At 36.2% G+C, this 21,110-nt stretch overlaps 1 long non-coding RNA gene across 1 annotated transcript in view; it reads left to right on the forward strand.

Moving 5' to 3' along the window:
- LOC143223389 (uncharacterized) overlaps window positions 1-21,110 on the forward strand; it is a 39,751-nt gene that overhangs the window by 2,532 nt on the left and 16,109 nt on the right. Inside the window, exon 2 of the long non-coding RNA XR_013012887.1 lies at window positions 20,765-20,878. This is a non-coding gene — a long non-coding RNA (uncharacterized LOC143223389). The remainder of the gene's footprint in view (window positions 1-20,764; window positions 20,879-21,110) is intronic.

A 21,110-nucleotide genomic window follows, 5' to 3' on the forward strand; every position in this document is an offset into this window, starting at 1 on the left:
TAAATGTTTGTTGTTTTACCTCAAAGCTGCACAGTTCACTGATGGTCTTTTATCGCACAAGTGCACAATTTAAGTATTGGCTTAGACAACTTGAATGTTGATTTTTTTATTACAAGACTGCACAACTTGCTGTCTCTTTTTTATGGCGAAGCTACACACTTTGACTGTTGATTTTTCATCGTAAAAATGCATAACTTACAGGGGATGGTTGTTTGTTTGTTTGTTTTTGAATTAAGTACAAAGCTACACAATAGGCTATCTGTACTCTGCCCACCACGGGTATCGAAACCCGGTTTTTAGCGTTGTAAGTCCGCTGACATACCGCTGAGCCCCTGGAGGGCACAGAAAATGGAAGAAAGGGTACACCCTGAAAATGTTTTATAATTTCTTTCATTTTTTATTAAATAACAGAAAAATATGTAAAAAATATACGTTTTTAGACGCACTCGACGAGATCCGTTCATATACGATCTCAAATCCTAATTTTAACACTGGTTTGCGTAAATACCTAAACTTTTCATGATTTTAGTTACACTTTCTCATAAAATTGTTGTGCGCCATTTGTTTGTTTTTTGAATTTCGCACAAAGCTACTCGAGGGCTATCTGTGCTAGCCGTCCGTAGTTTTGCAGTGTAAGACTAGAGGGAAGGCAGCTTGTTATCACCACCCACCACCAACTTTTGGGCTACTCTTTTGCCAGCGAAAAGTGGGATTGACTGTAACATTATAACGCCCCCACTGGTGGGAGGGCGAGCATGTTTGGCGCGACGGGGATGCACGCCTTAACGCGCTTGGCCATGCCGGGCTGTGCACCATTTTATCGCGAAGCGGCGCAATGGGTTATCTGCGCTCTTTTCACGAGAGGAATCGAACCCAGGATCTTAGCATTGGAAGTCCTGAAACAACTCAGGGAAAATTTGATCTACTGAAACACAGCTACTGCAATGACGAGAACAACCGAAAAAATCTTACTGATTGGCACTTTGAGGGTCGTTGATTTCATTTCTGAAGTTAACATAAAGATTTAAAATTAGGGGCTTAATTTCCCTCGGTAGTCTCAGCAGATAGCCCGATGTGGCATTGCTATAAAAAACACATATACACACACAAACATAAAGGCTATACTACTTGGTGTATCAGAACAGTAACTAAGATCGTTTGAACTATGTTTTATTTTTATTTAACCATTACTAAAGGAAATAAATGAATTTTAAGTTTTCTTGTTTTCTTTGTGAAGGGGGAGTATTTCATGAATGAAATTATTCAATTTTCTGTCATTTTACTCAATGAAGTATGAATAGTTAATTAAAATTCATAAGAGAAAATAGCATAGACGAAGTACTTTAAAAGCATGTCTAACAAATGGAAGCAGCCTAAAACTTTTGTTTAAACACCATGCCGTTGAAAGTCTCCTGTTTTCACTTGAACGTAGCTAATCCATAGAATACGGTGAACCCCTCTTTCCTCTCCAGTGGTCCAGCAATAATCCTGCAGATTCGTGTTTCGATAATTACGTCGGCCAGAGCACACATAGCTCATTGAGTAGACTTGCGCTTAACGACAACCAAACCATACAATAAGTAAGAGTTATACATTTATAAGCATGCCAAACAGGTAGATTACTAGTGCCGAAGTTAATACGTCGTGAATTAAATGAAGTTAATGAAAAAATACGCAGATCATAACGTTGAAAATTAAAATATGAAATATTCAATGTTCTTGGCCACACGCAGTTTACCGTGTATGAGGGTATTAAAGAGTATTGGGACTCGAAAAGTTCGATGTCTTAGAACCAATCTGATGGGCCTAAAATAGTGTTACGGTGGGACAAGCGATCGCTTAAAAAATTACGAAAAAACTTTCAGAAAGTACCTTTATAATGAATCTACTGTGACTGCATGTGGACGGTTACCATCTGTGAGGCTTTTATGCTCTGTATTATCCTTTAATTCGGTACCATCTGTAAGGCCTGTACACTGTATTCTCTATTAATTAAGTATCGTCTTTGATGCCTTGGCACTGGTTTCTCTGTTAAATGGGTACCATTTGTGAGGCTCGTGTATTATGTTCCCCGTTCATTGAATATAATTTGTGAAGTCCACGAACTATATTATATTCTAATTAAATATCATTTGGAAGGCTTACGTATTGTATTCTTTATATAATTGTGCACCATCTTTGATGCCTATGCACCACATTCTCCATTAATTAAGTACCGTCTTTGAGGCTTATGCACAGTATTATCCTTTAATTAAGAACAGTCTTTAAGGCTTACGTACAGTATTCTTGTTTAATTAAGAAGAGCTTAATTTGTACTTAAAAATGCCTAAGATATTTAATATTTGTACTATGATAATATCGACTCTCTGATATTAGTACTTAATTTCAAGTTTTATGAAATATTAAAATATGTCTATATTTTATAAATATGTCCTAGTTTATAGGTAATACGAAAATAGATAAGTGAACATTTCGCCCTTCACTATGATGTAACGAGGACCGAGTGCACGTGATCTGCGTATTTGGACGTGGAACGTGTTTGCGTGCCGAAATGTTCAAGGATCCCAAGAGACCTTAAGTGAACTCATGTCCAAAAGGCACATTACTAAATTTTTGTTCAACAGGTAGACAGACGTCTTCATGACTCAATGTACTTAAGGCATGACCTGGTTTCAGGGAAATGTTGGGAAAATCCAACTGAAACCCAAACCTTGAGTGTATAAAGTATGTTTCAGATGATTTAAAAACACCGGTTTTAAAAATTAGAATGGTTCCAATCGTATTCAGTTGTTCGAGCTTTAAAAGCAAGAATGAAAACAAACCGTATCAAACTTAGTTGAAAATATACTTCGCAGGAGAGAAGCCATTATTAGGAGTACAGTTATACAAAACTGTATAAGAGCAGTTTTCAGTAGTATCCTCCTCTATTGTATACGTCCAAACATGTTTTATGGAGTATATATCTATCTCTCATGTTCGTTTGCGTATTTAATGCAGTTTTCCTGAACAGTTTGATTGCTCGTTTGTTTCTTTGTTTTTTTTCTAAAAGATACACAATCCAAAGAGCAGCGCACATAATTTCACATTTTCAAATCATGTACACTTTGTACATAATTACACTTTGTAATTATATATAATTACTGTGTGTAAGCTCTAGTTTATAATTATTTCAATGAGTAGTCGGGCCTAGCATGACCTGGTGGCTTCACAGCTCAATTCACAATCTGTGAGTCACAAGTTCAAATCTCATCACCGAACATGTTTGCTCTTTCAGCTGTGACGACGTTATAAAGTGAAGAACGTTGGTAACAAAGCATCGCAATAGTTGGCGGTGAGTGGTGTTAACTCGCCGCCTTTCCTCTAGCCTGTTGTTTCTAAATTACGGACTGCTAGAGCATATTACTCCGGGTAGATTTTTAGCAAAATTCCAAATGCAAACAAACAAAATCTTTAGTACTCAGAAAATATTACCAGGTATTTCTACGTGACCCCGATAGAGGGCTGAAGAAAGACAACGTAATCGTACAACTTTACAGGCAAGATAAAATGCTCGCCACGCCCATTGTTCTCAGTTATGGATGACCACGGTGAAGACCACTTTTGGTATATTGTTTGTGCTGAGTTTGCGCAAAGCTTCTTTAGGGTTATCGCTGCTAATTATCCCTAAGTTAGAAATGATAGACGAAAGTTAAGGCAGATAGTCAACATCATATACCACCAGTCTTAACTACTCTTTTCTAATAGTGGGATTGACTGTTATACCATAACACTCCCATAATTAAAAAGGCAAGCATGTACGGTGGTGACTGGAGCCCGCGATCTGGAGACTGCAAATCAAACACCTTGACCCTCGACCTTCCAGTCGTATGCTTCACATTATATTTCCTCCTTAAAATTTTAACTATATTTTAATAGTCCCTAGGTGGAACAGTGGTAAGTTTTCGGATTTACAACGCCAAAACCAGGGAGTCGATTCCCCTTAATGGACACAGCAAATATAGCCTGATGTGGCTTTACTATAAGAAAACAAACACACATTTTTTTAAATATTATTCCATATCCTCTTGGTCCTCTTCTTTACCTTTAATTATAGAGACTTTACTTAATAATTACCTTAACTGGGTGGAAGTCGGATCCAACCTCATTTAACCTCTGATGATAAGATAATAATGCAGTTAACATAAACTAAAATATTATGAACAAGGTGAATATAATTAACTAATTAATATGTTGAGAGTGATTTGTAAATACGTTCAGTAATATAAAATACTTAGAGCTTACCATGGTCATGTTGTTAGGGCGTTCGACTTGTAATCTGAGGGTCGCGGGTTCGAATCCCCCCTCACATCAAACATACTCGCCATTTCAGCCGCGGGGACGTATGATGTGACGCTGGTAAAAGAGTAGTCGAAGAGTTGGCGGTGGGTGGTGATGACTAGCTGCCTTCTCTCTGGTCTCACACTTCTATATTAGGGAAGATAGCTCTCGTGTAGATTTGCGCGAAATTCAACAGTAAGACAAAAGAGAAGGCAGTTAGTCATCTCCACCCACCGCCAACTCTTGGGCTACTCTTTTACCAATGAATAGTGGGATTGACCGTCACATTATAAAGCCCCACGGCTGGAACGGCGAGCATGTTTGGTGCGACGGAGATATTACGCAACCCTCATATCACGAGCCGAACACCTTAACTCTCCTGGCCATGCCGGGCCTTACAGTCAGTGAAGTGAGCAATGTTTAAAGTTTGTTCGTCAGGAACAGACTTGTAGATGTTTGTTATTAATCTCTCACTTCTCGTTTTTTCAAATATGTGATTGTTTAAATTGTATAACTAGATCCTTGAGTCAAATGACTGACGGCTACTCAACGAAAGGATTTAATATTGGTTTACTAAATCTGTACCAGTCTCTAGTTTTCAGTTTAATAAATACTTATTTTTATAATGTGTTTCAATTATGTTGAATAAATATAGATGTAGTCATACAACATATTTAATACAGTAGAATACTGTCAACTCTTGGTATACTCTTTTACCAACGAATAGTGGGATTGACTGTAACATTATAACGCCCCCACGGCTGAAAGGACGGGCATGTTTGATGTGATGGGGATTCGAACCCGCGATCATCGGATTACGAGTCGAGTGCCTTAACCACCTGGCCACGGTAAGCTGGCTATTATAAGCCATGTTATAAGAATAAAACTCCCAGATGGCTGTCATTATTTCCACCTGACCGTTAGTATTACTTTCAGAATTGTAATATTTTGAAGTTGAGAATTTCTGAATAAGTATTACCACAAATGAAACCGAAAAATGCAGAAAATACAGCACAATTAAAAAGTATTACGAAATTCTTTAAAGCTAAGGGATCGAAACATTTCGTTGACACTCATGGTATACGAGTGAAATATGCTTCAAACGTGTTCAAACAGATGAGCTAATCGCATATTAACATATACATCATAAAGTATTCAAACATATAACTGTAATATATCTTATCAAAGTTTCCAAACAGATAAACATGTCCCAAATTATTCTATACGAGTTATACTGGACGGAAGTAATGTAACCTCATGATTAATGAAAGATTATCTTCGGACATACAAAAGTCATTTCCCTTATATATAATTGTAAAAAATACCCATAAAAACTTTAAAACACAGAGTATGAAACCTTAATTTTGCGTGCAGTAGCGCTAACTAGATCTGACCATTGTACTGTCTACTGTTTTTCAAATCGTACCTACCGCGCTGACGATTGCACTGTCTGTTGTGTATATAGTGCTATTTAGTCCTAACTATTCTCTCCAGTGAAACAGTAGTAAGTCGAAGCTTTTTATGGCTAAAAACTTGGATTCCTTTCATGTGATGAGCACAGTACAGATTGCCACTGTGTAGCTTTGTGCTTAACTGCAAACAAAACGAAACAAACAGATGAAAGCTCTAACCATTGTACTTTCTTTTGTTTTTTAGCTTATGTACATCTATACCTGAGACAATTTAAAACAATAACAAAACTGTTTCTTCGAGCTATAAAATCGTTTGTTTTCTTTTCTCTCGTCTTTTTTTGATTATGTAAAACACTCGAAACTTTCATATGCATTATTCAATATTTTCTAGCGTTACTTCTCACACTGAACATTGGAGAGCCTATAAACACTCCAGGGACTTGACAATTATATAGAAGAAAAATGGTTCTATGCACTTCTTACAGATAAATACTGCCGAGTACCAAAGTATTGTATTCGAATAGAAGCTTTCATATATAACGAACAAATCTTAAAATAAATACCAAACCTAAGAATTAAACAAAATGTCAACTACAATGGCCAATAAAAGTGTTTCATTTCTCAAAAAGGAGGAGCCAAAGTTAGTTGTTAAGTTATATGCATATATAATTACATTCACAGTTTTAAGACTTCAACGGTTCTCTGTGCAATCAGGTATTGTTCACAGAGTTTAAGATTCGATATCCGCTGAATTAATTTTCAAAAAATACGTATATAAGCTCATGAATGCATTGAAACGGATTAGCACAATATATAAACTGTACAATAAAATCAAAACTAAAATGTGATATAATTAAAATACAAGCACTAGTACATGTTTTAATATATCGTTGATGCCAACCTTATCAACCAGCCAATTAAAAACATTGAATATCGTTCCAACACAGAGGGCCCGGTATGGCCAAGTGTGTTAAGGCGTTCGACTCGTAATTCGAGGGTCGCGGGTTTGAATCCCGGTTGCACACAACATGCTCGCCCTTTCAGCCGTAGGGGCGTTATAATGTGACGGTCAATCCCACTATTCGTTGGTAAAGAGTAGCCCAAGAGTTGGCGGTGGGTGGTGATGACTAGCTGCCTTCTCTCTAGTCTTGCATTGCTAAATTAGGGACGGCTAGCACAGATAGTCCTCGAGTAGCTTTGTGCGAAATTCAAAACAAACAATCCAACACAGAATTAATAATAATTGGTATACTTTAGCCACGGACAGCAGCTGTGTGTCAGTAAAGGTTTTGCAGCTGAAATAACTGCTAATTTCACGTTTCAATAATTAGAAAAAAAAATGATATCTGGTCTTTATCTCAGTATTTTGTTGTTTTTCTATAATTTTCATGCAGTCTTCTGCATATAATTAGTGGGCGTCTTTTATAAGCAAGAAGTGAAAAAATCATAAACTTGCGATAATCTTTTAACTTAGACAAAGGTCAGATGCCATAACCATTAAAACAATGGTGAGTCTTATCCTTGTTTGTTCGTATTTTTGTGAGTCATTACTCCATGAGTAACTTTGTATTTATTTTAGTGGATGGTTTGAGATTTATCTCCATTGAAAATATAGAATGAGAATGATTGTTGGCGTAGGTAATTTTGATTTGTGAGATACTGCATGAGGCTGTGGTCTTACTTGAAGCTGTGATATCTTCACGGTTCTTGTTCATGTCTTCATCTGACGCAAAAAAGCTTCTTCGAGCTTCAGTAACAATAGAGGTTCTATGTAATAAACTTATAAACCTGTCAGTTTATGTTAGCGATCTTGTAGTTCGTAAGGATAACTATTTTTGATTTATTTGTTCACTCGGTTCACTTCTGTTGTTTATTCTCTCTGCTTTCGAAGTTATTTTCAGCTTAGCGTTTTCTGACTCTGTTGAGTAACAAATACTTATAACTTTCTGTTCCAGACAAGTATAGTTGAAACACATAATAATTTATTGTTGGTTTTTCAAGTATCGATGCATTGCAAATTGTTATCTCAGTGACGCATGATATATTTGTTTTTGATGTAAGACTGTTATCCTGTATTGGGTTACAGATGCTGTTTTATATACAGATATTTTTCATCCTACGTTCACAAGGAAGCAGCGTAAGGGAATTTAAATGTAAAAAAGATTCTACTTGTAAACAACAACAACAACAAAATTAAACCAGTCCTTTAAACCAAGGCCAGTAATGACTCCCAGGTGTATGTGTGTGTGTGTGTGTGTGGTTGGGTGGGAGTGAATAAAGGAAGCTAAAAAATAAAAATTCCGAGAACATGACCTCGGTGTGACTGATAGCTAGTTATGGCCATGGTTTCCACGAAACTGATAAGTAATTAAAATACTGAAGTAACCTGCTTTTGGTGAATTGGTTGTAAAACCTGTCAGGTGTGTTATTTTATCAGCACATTTGTTTATTAAACTTTAAAAATTACGAGTTATTCTAATTCATTATTTGAGAAAAAAAAAAGGCTAAACTTTAATTCAGTTAATTTCTAAGTTTAATTTTCATCGTATTAGACAGAAATCTAAGCAGTCAATAAACTTATTAAACGCATTATTTCAACTGACAAAAGCTATAATGTCGTTACTTAGATTTTGTCGGGTTCTAAGTTTTCTTTTCACCCGAAAAATGATTGTTGATTTTGAATTAAGCACAAAGCTACACAATGGGCTATCTGTGCTCTGTCTACCACGGGTATCGAAACCCGGTTTTTAGTGTTGTAAGTCCGCAGACATAGCGCTGAGCCACTGGGGAACCCCGAAAAATGTGTTTCTTATTTTACTCATTTGTAATTGTTTGTTTGTTTGATTTTTGTAATTCGCGCAAAGCTACACGAGGACTATCTACCCTAGCTGTCCCTCATTTAGACTAGAAAAAATGCAGGTAGTCATCATCACACACCACCAGCTCTTCGGCTATTTTTTATCAACTCGCATTATAGCTGAAAGGGCGAGCATGTTTGATATGATGGGGATTCGAACCCACGACCCTCAGATTGCGAGTCTAGCACCCTAACCACCTGATCATTGCTTGAATTTATTTGTTATTTAATTATTTATCGACAAATTACAATCTTAATAACTTAGTTACACAAATATGTAGAACTACTGTTTTAAATTTATTCGCATAAGTATTTATTTATAAAATGTTTAAAGGGAGAATTTGAATGCTTTTGAAACATTTATATGATGTTAGAATTCTTAATAAGAAAATTATATTAAAGGTGTTTTAATGGTGGCTTGATTCTTAGTGAAAGTTTTAGGTTAAAACACAACTACTTAAAAGAAATATATATGGATGTGTAAAATAAGAAACGAAATAAAGTTAGGCTGTGAACCTTATGTAATTGAATTCGATCATTTGGGTAGCTTTTGAATTTACTCAAGAACATTGTTAGTTGGATCGTTAAAAACACTAATTATTAAAAATAGTTTCATAAAGATACAAAAGAAACAAAATCGAAGAATTTTTTAAGTTACCACCCCTATAATTCTACAAATTAATGTTAAAAACATAAACGACTATTATTGCGTTCTTATATACCCATACGACTCATTATTTTCATAATAGAATTAAATTTGTTCATTAAAAATATTGTAATAAGTTATACCTTTAATGTTGTAACGCTTTCAATACTCGTGTGAGCAGCGATCTTAAAAGAAAATCCACATGGACAGTAACTCGTGACAGAAAAAATAAACTTGAAACGTTATTCGTTGTAAGCCTCTGTTTCAAAATCCGCAAAGGACTAATTACTAATAACGAAGAAAATAAAGAAAAACCTTCACAGCCTAGCATAATTTTAGTAATTTAGAATTACTTTCTTATTGGCTAATGCATTTACGGAACTTAACATTATATATATGTATATATACTCTATCAGTTGAAACATAAAGCTTTTGTAAACTAGTCAGTTAATCTACTGTTAATTACAAATATATAGTGAACTGAACAAATTAACTTACTGCAGTGGTTCCCAACCAGGGGTGCTCGCACCCCTTGGGAGTGCGAGATAACATTATAAAAAAATGTTTTGGCCACCTTCACCTTTATTCTTAAATAAATAATTATTGTGAGGGATGCGAGAACATATTAAATTTTTTTAGGGGTGCGGGGCATAAAAAGGTTGGGAACCACTGACTTACTGGAATACGTCTTAAACTTGAAATTGAACTGAAACCAGAAATCGCGTTTAAGACAAGCGTAAAATTAGCTCCAGCTATAGCATGACTTAGCCATATTATTGTCTGGAATGATTACTTTGTATCCATCACCCTATATCTCTTTGTTTCTACATGTGAGCAAGCATGTAACAACATTCTAGTAATTTGATGGGATGGAATTTCCTCTCACAAATCCCTAAAATGTTGTTGTATTCTAAGTCAGATATAAAGATCTTGAGAATCGTGAGAAAACTGTTTTGCTGCTTTTAGGGACCTTCATTTCAATCCTGAAAGAGTTAAGATTCATTACAGCAACTAGGGAAGCTAGCATCTTTATCGTTACGGTACCAAGGGAAGCTAGCATCTTTATCGTTACGGTACCAAGGGAAGCTAGCATCTTTATCGTTACGGCACCTAGGGAAGCTAGCACCTTTATCGTTACGGCACCTAGAGAAGCTAGCATCTTTATCGTTACGGCACCTAGAGAAGCTAGCATCTTTAACGTTGCGGCACCTAGGGAAGCTAGCATCTTTATCGTTACGGCACCAAGGGAAGCTAGCATATTTATCGTTACGGCACCTAGGGAAGCTAGCATCTTTATCGTTATGGCACCTAGGGAAGCTAGCATCTTTATCGTTACGGCACCTAGAGAAGCTAGCATCTTTAACGTTGCGGCACCTAGGGAAGCTAGCATCTTTATCGTTGCGGCACCTAGGGAAGCTAGCATCTTTATCGTTACGGCACCAAGGGAAGCTAGCATCTTTATCGTTACGGCACCAAGGGAAGCTAGCATCTTTATCGTTACGGCACCTAGGGAAGCTAGCATCCTTATAGTTACGGCACCAAGGAAAGCTAGCATCTTTATCGTTACGGCACCTAGGGAAGCTAGCATCCTTATAGTTACGGCACCAAGGAAAGCTAGCATCTTTATAGTTACGGCATTTAGGAAAGCTAGCATCTTTATTATTTCTGTGCCCGGCATGGCCAAGCGTGTTAAGGCGTGTGGCACGTAATCTGAGGGTCGCGGGTTCGCATCCCCTTCGCGCCAAACATGCTCGCCCTTTCAGCCGTGGGGGCGTTATAATGTGACGGTCAATCCCACTATTCGTTGGTAAAAGAGTAGCCCAAGAGTTGGCGGTGGGTGGTGATGACTAGCTGCCTTCCCTCTAGTCTTACACTGCTAAATTAGGGACGGCTAGCACAGATAGCCCTTGAGTAGCTTTGTGCGAAATTCAAAAACAAAACAAACAAATCATTTCTGCATCTTGGGAAGCTATCATCTTTATTGTTACGGCATCTAGGGAAGCTAGCATCGTTATCGCTACGGCATTTAGGAAAGCTAGCATCTTTATTATTTCTGTGCCGGCATGGCCAAGCGTGTTAAGGCGTGTGGCACGTAATCTGAGGGTCGCTGCATCCCTTCGCGCCAAACATGCTCGCCCTTTCAGCCGTGGGGCGTTATAATGTGACGGTCAATCCCACTATTCGTTGGTAAAAGAGTAGCCCAAAGTTGGCGGTGGGTGGTGATGACTAGCTGCCTTCCCTCTAGTCTTACACTGCTAAATTAGGGACGGCTAGCACAGATAGCCCTTGAGTAGCTTTGTGCGAAATTCAAAAACAAAACAAACAAATCATTTCTGCATCTTGGGAAGCTATCATCTTTATTGTTACGGCATCTTGGGAAGCTTGCATCGTTATCGCTACGGCATTTAGGGAAGCTAGCATCTTTATTATTTCTGTGCCCGGCATGGCCAAGCGTGTTAAGGCGTGTGGCACGTAATCTGAGGGTCGCGGGTTCGCATCCCCTTCGCGCCAAACATGCTCGCCCTTTCAGCCGTGGGGGCGTTATAATGTGACGGTCAATCCCACTATTCATTGGTAAAAGAGTAGCCCAAGAGTTGGCGGTGGGTGGTGATGACTAGCTGCCTTCCCTCTAGTCTTACACTGCTAAATTAGGAACGGCTAGCACAGATAGCCCTTGAGTAGCTTTGTGCGAAATTCAAAAACAAAACAAACAAATCATTTCTGCATCTTGGGAAGCTATCATCTTTATTGTTACGGCATATAGGGAAGTTAGCATTTTTATTGTTTCTGCATTTAAAGATGCCAGCTTCTTTTTTTGTGTGTGATGTAAAATGTCTTAGTTGGCGAACCGATAAGACTTTTTAGGCCTAAAAAGTAATCAAAATCAAGCTAGATTGTGCACGTTGTCACTGTTGTTTTATCTGAAGTTCTTCTCAACTATTCCATTACATTAAAGATTTCGAATCCAAACAGGAAAACTTATGATGTGCTGTCAAAATCCTTTTTAACTTTCCACTATTTTCTAACTGACGTCACTTCGCCTCCTATTTCCTTTTTCCGTTATAGTGGCGCTAATATTCAGGGTTCAGTCACCGCGAGTCCCTTTCTGGTACAGCGGTAAATCTATGGATTTACAACGATAAAATTAGGGGTTCGATTCCCTTCGGTGGATACAGGAGATGTCCGATGTGGCTTTGCCACAAGTAAACACACACTCACCGCGGTGGACACAATAAAGATACTAAAGTAATATCTTATGGAAACCTTCACTAAAACAAAGAAAATGTCTCCATTATTTGGAAATACTTCAATGAATTTACTTAAACGAATTACGGTTTTGTTTGAACTAAATACGATATTTTTTTTTAGTTAAACAGTTTTAATTGTTGTCTCTGGTATCATTTTCATAACTTTACTTCCGCGAATATTTTGTTTTCAATAAAACTCTCCAGTAAAATTTGTTGTTGTTATCGTAAAACTATATAAAAAAATTAGTTCGTAAGTAAGTAAGTTTACTTACTGTAAGAATGTATATGTTTTCTTTTGTCCAAGCCATATCACGCTATCTAATACGTCCGCTTAGAAGAATCGAACCGTTGATTTTAACGTTCTAAATCCCTAGACCTGGCTCAGCATGGCCGGGTGGTTAAGGCACTCGACTCGTAATCTGAGGGTCGCGAGTTCGAATCCCCATCACAACAAACATGCTGTCTTTTCAGCCGTGGGAGGCTTTACAATGTTACAGTCAATCCCACTATTCGTTGGTAAAAGAGTAGCCCAATAGTTGGCGGTGGGTGGTGATGATTAGCTGCCTTCCCTCTTATCTTACACTGCTAAATTCGGAACGGCTAGCGCGGATAGGCTTTGCGTAGCTTTGCGCGAAATTCAAAACAAGCCCTAGACCTACCGTTGTCTCACCGGAGGACATCTGATAGGTAAATAAATAAAAACAAGGCATTATACACGTAAGTGTCCCACTTATTAAAAAATCTGTACACTGCACCGTTCGACCTGCTTGCTTCCTGGGGTGTCAATTTGCCCTGAAGGCAACAACTTTGCAAGAGCATATAATCGATTTGTCTTCTACACATAGTTCTTGTAATACTTGAATCTCTTAAGGCTGTTCATACACAGGTCTACCTATTCATCAACTTTGTGTGTTTAATTTATATAGCTATGATGTTGGTTTGATACCTGAACATTTTTGTTTCGCAAGTGCAACACATTCTTAACGAAAAGTATAAAATATGTTAATTTCAGCAATATCGTTTGTCGTAAACCTAACATAAAGTGATCGAGTGTAATTCACAATATAAAAGCTGTTTGGTGGTTTCATACGACTTGTTAAAGTTTCAAGCTTCTCAAGTTTAACCCCTTAAGCCTATATCTTACAGACATTTTGAGCCGATACTTACAAACGTCTTGGGTTTTAACATCTTGTGTTTGTTTTAAACCAAAGCAACGCTGAGTTACCTTCTGGGTCATTGTATTTCAAGTGAAAACTGTTCAGTTGTAGCCATATATTATTTAGGGTTATTGATATCAGCAGCGATTTAAATAAGAAAAGTACATATTATTACGCAGTTATTTTGACAATAAGAAACTTTGGAAACATGTGAAAGTTTCAGTTTTAGGCTAATGTTCAGACTTGTAACACTCCAAGCAATGGAACGAATACCTCACTTGACACCGAATCTTCTACACAGCTGATGATGTGTTACTTAAAGTCAAAATAACGACATGATTAAAATAGAGAAAAGTGCATATGTTGCACTTAGTTTTTATTATCAATTAAAATCGAAAGTAAAATATTCTGAAATACTCTGGAACTTCCACTTTCTCACAGAATTAACTACATTAAAAGGACATTCATTGAAGACTGAACGTGGCAAAGGCGGTATGGTACACAGTCATATCACAGGTTTTCTACCTTTCAGTGTTTAATGTTTTTTAAAATTTTCAATAATTCTTGGCCTATGCAGTTTTTACCTGGCATGTGGTCAAGAATGTCTTCAAGTTCACTTCGTTCTATCTGTATTTGTTCCCTTATCATCATTCTATTGAGTTAACACCTATCCTTCCCATGGAAGTGTGGTATGGCTGTTACGCTGCACGTTCTGCAATGATTTCGAGAGTCAATGACCTTCCATAGTAACCCATATATCTCGAGTATATGATACCCTCTATACTTGCGTGTTAATTACCATCCCGTGGGTAAATCCGACGATTCCCGCTAAGTAAGGAAACAATATACTTAAACATCCATCCGGATCTTGAACAAGTTGGGTACTGAGAATAATTCTCGAAGAAAACCAGTTTAATTGATTCAAGAATGTGGCGAGAGGTGGCCGTCCATGATCCAGAAGCTGTTGTTGTTGTTTTGAATTCAGCACTACACTACACAATGGGCTAGCTGTGCTCTACCCACCATGGGTATCGAAACCCAACTTTAAACGTTGTAAGTCCGCAGACATACCGCTGAACCACTGAGGCGGGGTCCAGAAGCAAAATAAATAAATATTGTTGTCATTGCGCGTTACATGTCATATTCAGTTAATTTATTTCTCTGATCAAGCTCAGCTAGTTTTAACTATATTCAATTACTATATATATCTTGCTACTTCTCCTGTTAGAATTTTGGGAAATTAGTGTCATTGATTTATTATTATATATTTTATTTGTTTTCGTCCCTAAGTTTTTAGTAACTGAAAACACAACACCAATATCTAGGTGGAATATTTCGCTCTTTTAGTAGACTAGTAGAAATAGTTTATTTCTCCGGAAGGAGGCTGAAGGCCACCTGGAAGGTTCACCTGTTTTAACCGCTCGTAACGCTATACAATAATGTGTTGTCTGTCTGTCGGTCAGTAGACACTAAAACTACGTTGTGTAAGGAATGCTTAACGTAGCAATGTGTACTGTCTAACCTCAGTAAAATATACGTATGCCGTGAATCACGAGAAGAATTACGCACTCTCTAAGCTACAACACAGCATGACGTATGAGTTTCACTCTCTTAGCTACAACACAGCATAGCGTATGAGTTTCACTCTCTAAGCTACAACACAGCATGGCGTATGAGTTTCAAAAGTAAGAAATAAAAATGTTCGTTACTGTTAATTTTAGTTTTATTTACTCTTGAAGCAGAAAATGTTCGGAAACTCTGCTACTGAAGTCTTTCTTGTTACTAAATAAAACTATATTTTGCTGATTTGTAACACTAACAGTATTTTGTATCGTTATTAGTTAATAAGTACTAAGACCTTTATTTTGTGCGTGTGTTTTCTTATAGCAAAGCCACATCGGGCTATCTGCTGAGTTCACCGAGGGGAATCAAACCCCTGATCTTAGCGTTGTAACTCCGAAGGCTTATTGCTGTACCAGTGGAGGACCTTTTATTTTGACTGAAATGATGAACTGAGGGCCCATCTAACGTTAACACTGGCGTTAAAAAAAAATTCTCCACAGAATAATTTTAAAACTTTAATAAACCCCTAAAACTAACTATTTGCCATAGTTGACTGAGAATGTTTCACATGGAATGAAACATTTTTCAATTCTGTCTTAAAACAACTAGCAAATAGCGACATATGATTTGCAATATTTTTATAAGTAGGCCAAATAATAAAATAAGGTTATATTAATGAATATTTGATTAAGTATCATAACTTTTTCATTTCATTGGTCAGGTTTCATTTCGCAAAATTTATTTATTTTAATTAGCTATGAAATGTGAGATTAGGGTATAATATGGGGTGGGCATGGTAGTACTTGCCCCGTGTTTTTGACGAGCTATAAGCTACTTTTGTGTGATATATTGTATATAATTATATTTACATAGAATTTTGCTTACGAACTACAATCAAGCGTGTTATGTGTGCACTTGCTGTCATGAGCTTATATGCTATTATGACTGTTATCATCTTCCCTCTAGAGCACAGCCCGTTGTAAGTTTAAATGACCGCTTCATAATTACCTTCTTTCATAAAACTCACGCTTACAATGAATTTATTATCTTATCCTTATTCAACCTATGTAATGGTTATGTGAAACATTCTGTTAAGTTCCAGGATACGAGGCTACACGTTACCGTTTAGAAGAGTAGTTTTCTTGTTCTTATAATTAAAAAAAAAAAAAAAAAAGAGTTGATAAAGAAACTATTTTAACCATGAAATTCAAATAGTTTCTTTTCCTGTTTAGATTTTGTACAATCAATCCATATTTCACGTTCCATCAAGGATATGATAAGAGACTGTGGTTATTGTAATTTTCTCTGGAACCTTAGTGTTAGAGAATTTAAAGTGTTTATTAGAATGTATACAATATTTTTCACTTCATTCTTAAATTTTTGCATCAAAAACATTAAAGATGTCTATTAACACGTCCCATATTGACATTTTAACAAACATTTTTTTGCGAATAAATTATTATTGATCTTGACATTCTCAACACCAAGTGTGGAACAACATCTGAAGTTTCCTGTGTCTACTCTATGGGTGTGTTTGTGTTTTTCTTATAGCAAAGCCACATCGGGCTATCTGCTCAGCCCACCGAGGGGAATCGAACCCCTGATTTTAGCGTTGTAAATCCGGAGACATACCGCTGCTACTCTATGGAGTTTTAGGGTTAATTAAAGGAAAAAAACTATAAAGTATGTCTCGTTTTTTATTTAATCTTCGAACAAAAAAAAAAGGTTAAATCAAGATAACACGGTAGAGATTTTGAGGCAGTATGTTTGTTTGTTTTGAAATTCGCGCAAAGCTATTCGAGGGCTATCATCACCACCCACCGCCAACTCTTGGGCTACTCTTTTACCAACGAATAGTGGGATTGATCGTCACTTTATAATGCTTCCACAGCTAAAAGGGCAAGCATGTTTGGCTCAATGGAGATGCGAACCCGCGAACCTCAGATTATGAGCCGCACGCCTTAACCCCCTGGCCATGCTGGGCCTCAAGGCAGTATGTGTGTGTGTTTTTTTTATAACAAAGCCACATCAGGCTATCTCTTGAAGCCACCGATGGGAATCGAATCGTTGATTTTAGTTTTGTAAATTCGTAGACTTACCGCTATACTAGCGGGGGGCTTGGGGTAGTAAATGAATACTATAACAATATTATATTGAGAAACTTCTCTATGGGAAATTAAATTATATTAAATGAACCACATATTTATTTCTTGAAAACTACATTTTATAATTTTTCCAGATGGGAAGGGTAAGATTACGAAGCTACAACTCTAGAATCCGGGGTTCAATCCCACACGGGTAGATACAACAGAGAGCTTAATGTAGCTTTACATTTGGTTAACATGTTGTTAAATAAAAGTAACACATATGAGCTCCAGACATACCTTGTTTCCTTGAATTATTTAGCAGATTCAGGAATAAATTTGTATATCTTTTTAACATGGTTGCCCGATCGTAGCCTAGTAGGTAATTTCCTCGAGTTGAGAATCGTATAGGTCATGACTCGCTTCTCATTATCACAAAAACTATCTGTAATTTGGGCCTTGGCGGGCTATAAAGGTGACTATCAAATTCTACTTTTCGTCTAGACAAAAGCTATCCAGCAATTTCCAGTGTCTTTTGCTGATTAGCTATCTTCCTTATGGTCTGTCAATTCAGAATTAAAGATGTCTGTATTGCAACAGATTTACCGTCATACGTTTATTTTAATACCTGCATTTGTTTCAGTATACTATTTTAAACATGTGAAGTATATTGTTGGATAAGTATTGCACAAATCCCTCCTATTCTCTAAATTTGTAGTAGATTCTTGAGAGTAAGAATAAACAATATTTGTGTTATGAAAACGCAGGCGTGTTTGAACATTGTTGAAAATTAAAAAAATTTTCGTAATTGATATATAAAATCGATGGCCGAAAAATAAAAGATTTTAGTAGACAGCTGCAGTCAGTAGCTATGATTGTGATTAACATCTGTTAATCGGAAAACTACTAAATTTGATCAGAAACATTTATAGATTTTGAACACTACAAACGCCACTTCAGTTAATTAACTTCGGACGTTTGAATTTCTACAAAGACATTTAATATCTTCCTCGATAAGAAGTGAGCTCGTAACCGATGTGAGGCCAACCAAGTTAGCTAGGTTAAGCGAGGCGTGAATTAATTTGCTCGTCGTGAACATGGATTGTCTATAAAAAATTAAGTTCTAGACCGGATATAAGAATCAATATTGTCTGTAAGTTTATAAAACTGTTGTGTGTAAATCCTTATTTGTAATAACCGTTATTATAAATCATATTGTTTTTTGTACATTAAAACACGTTTGTATTAAGAAAGAAAATTGTGTGTATCAATCTTGTTGCAAATATCATAAATTCGATATATATTAATATTAAGAAATACTACAAACAATTTTGCTTAGGTTTCATGGATATACAACTTTATTTGCAGAGAATGAATAATATATTCAGTAGCCCTAAGCAATTTAAGAATGTTTAGTAATATACTCTGGTTAATAATATTATGCGTGAGCCTAATCTTAAATGAGGGCACAAATTATACTTGAACGTATGGTACCATTACAAACTGCTGGAACTATATAAGTATGTATCATCTTAGTATGTTATCACGTAGGTATGTACGCAAGGCTCATTTGTGCCGTCTCTAAATTTGAACGGATAGACTAGAAGGAAAGCAGAAAATTAACATTACATACCGTCAACTCTTAGGCTATTTTTATCTATTTGTTCATTAATAAGCTCAAAATTATATTATGGGCTATCTGTGCTGTGCCCATCACGAGTATAGAAACCCGTGTTGTTGTTGTTTTGCGCTGTAAGTCCGAAGAATTACCGCTGAACCAATGAAGGCTACACTTATTTGATCTAATAGTGGGATTTGACTGTCACTTTTATAACGCACACATAACCTCAAAGCACGGAGCTCGTTTTTGCGGAAACAGGATGGGAATTTGTCCATTTTTAATTTAGTCAGAAACACCTTATGTGTGAAAACAATGTGCGGCCAAACGAAGATTGAACAAGCAACTTAAAAACATCGCCTTCAAGCATCATTATTTATACTAATTGCTTAAGTTAATGTCACGTTACGTTAAACGCTCTTTAGTTAGGATAACTGCATTAAACTTACCAACTTATACTGAGAAGTTAACAACAAAAATTCAATAGTAACTGTCCATTTGTATGATTTTTTTGAAAACTTGAACTAAAAACTTCTAATCTAGTTTTCTTGGCCTAACCAATACTTGTATATATGCAGATACAGGTGCTTTTACCTTATAGTTTCCTGTTCTAAGTCAGCCATTTTTAATTAAAATGACAAAACACTAAAAAGGGTCCACTTTTACTTTTAAATGAAACTGAAGTAAAAAGTTTAGACCAATAGCTCACGTTACTTTTTCGAGTAAGCATGCGCAAAACGTTTGATAAAATGTGAATGGTTTTCGTTGAATAACTTTGTACAGTTGACTTATATCTTGACAAAACGTGACTCCTAATTGTAGATTGAAACGATCTATCAGTGTACTCAATTTGAACAAAAAAAAGTCCATGACAGTTAACTATGTTTTCTATAAAATAAATTTTCTGTATTTTTAATGCGAATAAAATAGGGGAGAAACGCAATGCGAATAAAATAGGGGAGAAACGCAATCCAAACTGGAGATGATACATCTCAGGCATTTCTTAACAGATTGACTTGAAATAATATGTGAAGTGAGAAACCAGTAGAACACATCCACTGTAAATATGTCTGGACTACAGGAAATGGAAGATTACTAAAATATCATTCCTGTTAATAACACTCGTGTTCTGCAAGTTGTTTTGGCCACAGGACACACGACGCACGTCTTAATCCACGCGTCGGACAGTAATAAATACTATAAAAGTAAAAATAAGGAACTGCTATTTATATCAGGTTGGTTGTGTTAGTAAACTTTCACTTTATACATATTTAACGATTTGGTTGAAACAATAACGTTTTAGGGCTTTTGTTGTGCTATTATCTTGATAACATAAAAACACGTTATCCAAACGAGTCTCTATTTGCCACATTTTCTTTTGTATTTATAGTATCTTCTAAATCTTTTGCCAACGGTGCACCTGGATGACGTTTTACGTACTAAGCGCTTATTAAACAATCTCACCAAGATGATTCAAAGGTAAAGTTGCAGCCTTATAATGTTAAACTTCGGGATTCGATGCCTGTAAACATCCCCGTGGTACAGTCTGCTGCTTGACAATAATTGAGTAAAGTATGAAATATATTCTAACCGGCATGCTTTATTCTCTTGAAAAAAAATTAAAAAATACTGGTTATAATCATTCTCTCATGACAAAATACTGTTTTAAATCTGTTGAATTGAAAACTAATTTAGCGCAAGTATTTCTGATAAATGTTGATATGAACAACTCGATAATGGCGATTCATATATTATTTAGCTTCAAAGTCAGATTTCTCAAAACTGATAACCATATATATATATATACATTTGTAAGGTATATTTAATATATTAATTTAAGTCGTTTGTATTATTAATTATAGAGAGTTTCAGATTTGATGTGACGTGATGAGAACATAATGTCTCGAATTATCTTGATATGTTATGATGATGTGCGACGCTATAAAAGTTTTCCAGCTTCTACACAAGATAGAAAGGTTATGTATTTTAATTTTATTGTCCTATTTACGATATGAAGTTGGCCTTCGGTATTCTTATATCGTTGTTACAATAATATCTATTTTCTAATTGTTATGATCTGAACAGAAAACCGTCATTCACTTTATGGAATTGATTTTGTTTTGTTGTTTCTGTTTTTCTTTTTTCCAGTACATTTGGGATTTGTTTTATATAGTAATTTCACAAAATAAATATAATATAATATGTTAA

The sequence above is a fragment of the Tachypleus tridentatus genome, chromosome 8 (assembly GCF_004210375.1).
Source record: "Tachypleus tridentatus isolate NWPU-2018 chromosome 8, ASM421037v1, whole genome shotgun sequence".
Lineage (NCBI taxonomy): Eukaryota > Metazoa > Arthropoda > Merostomata > Xiphosura > Limulidae > Tachypleus > Tachypleus tridentatus.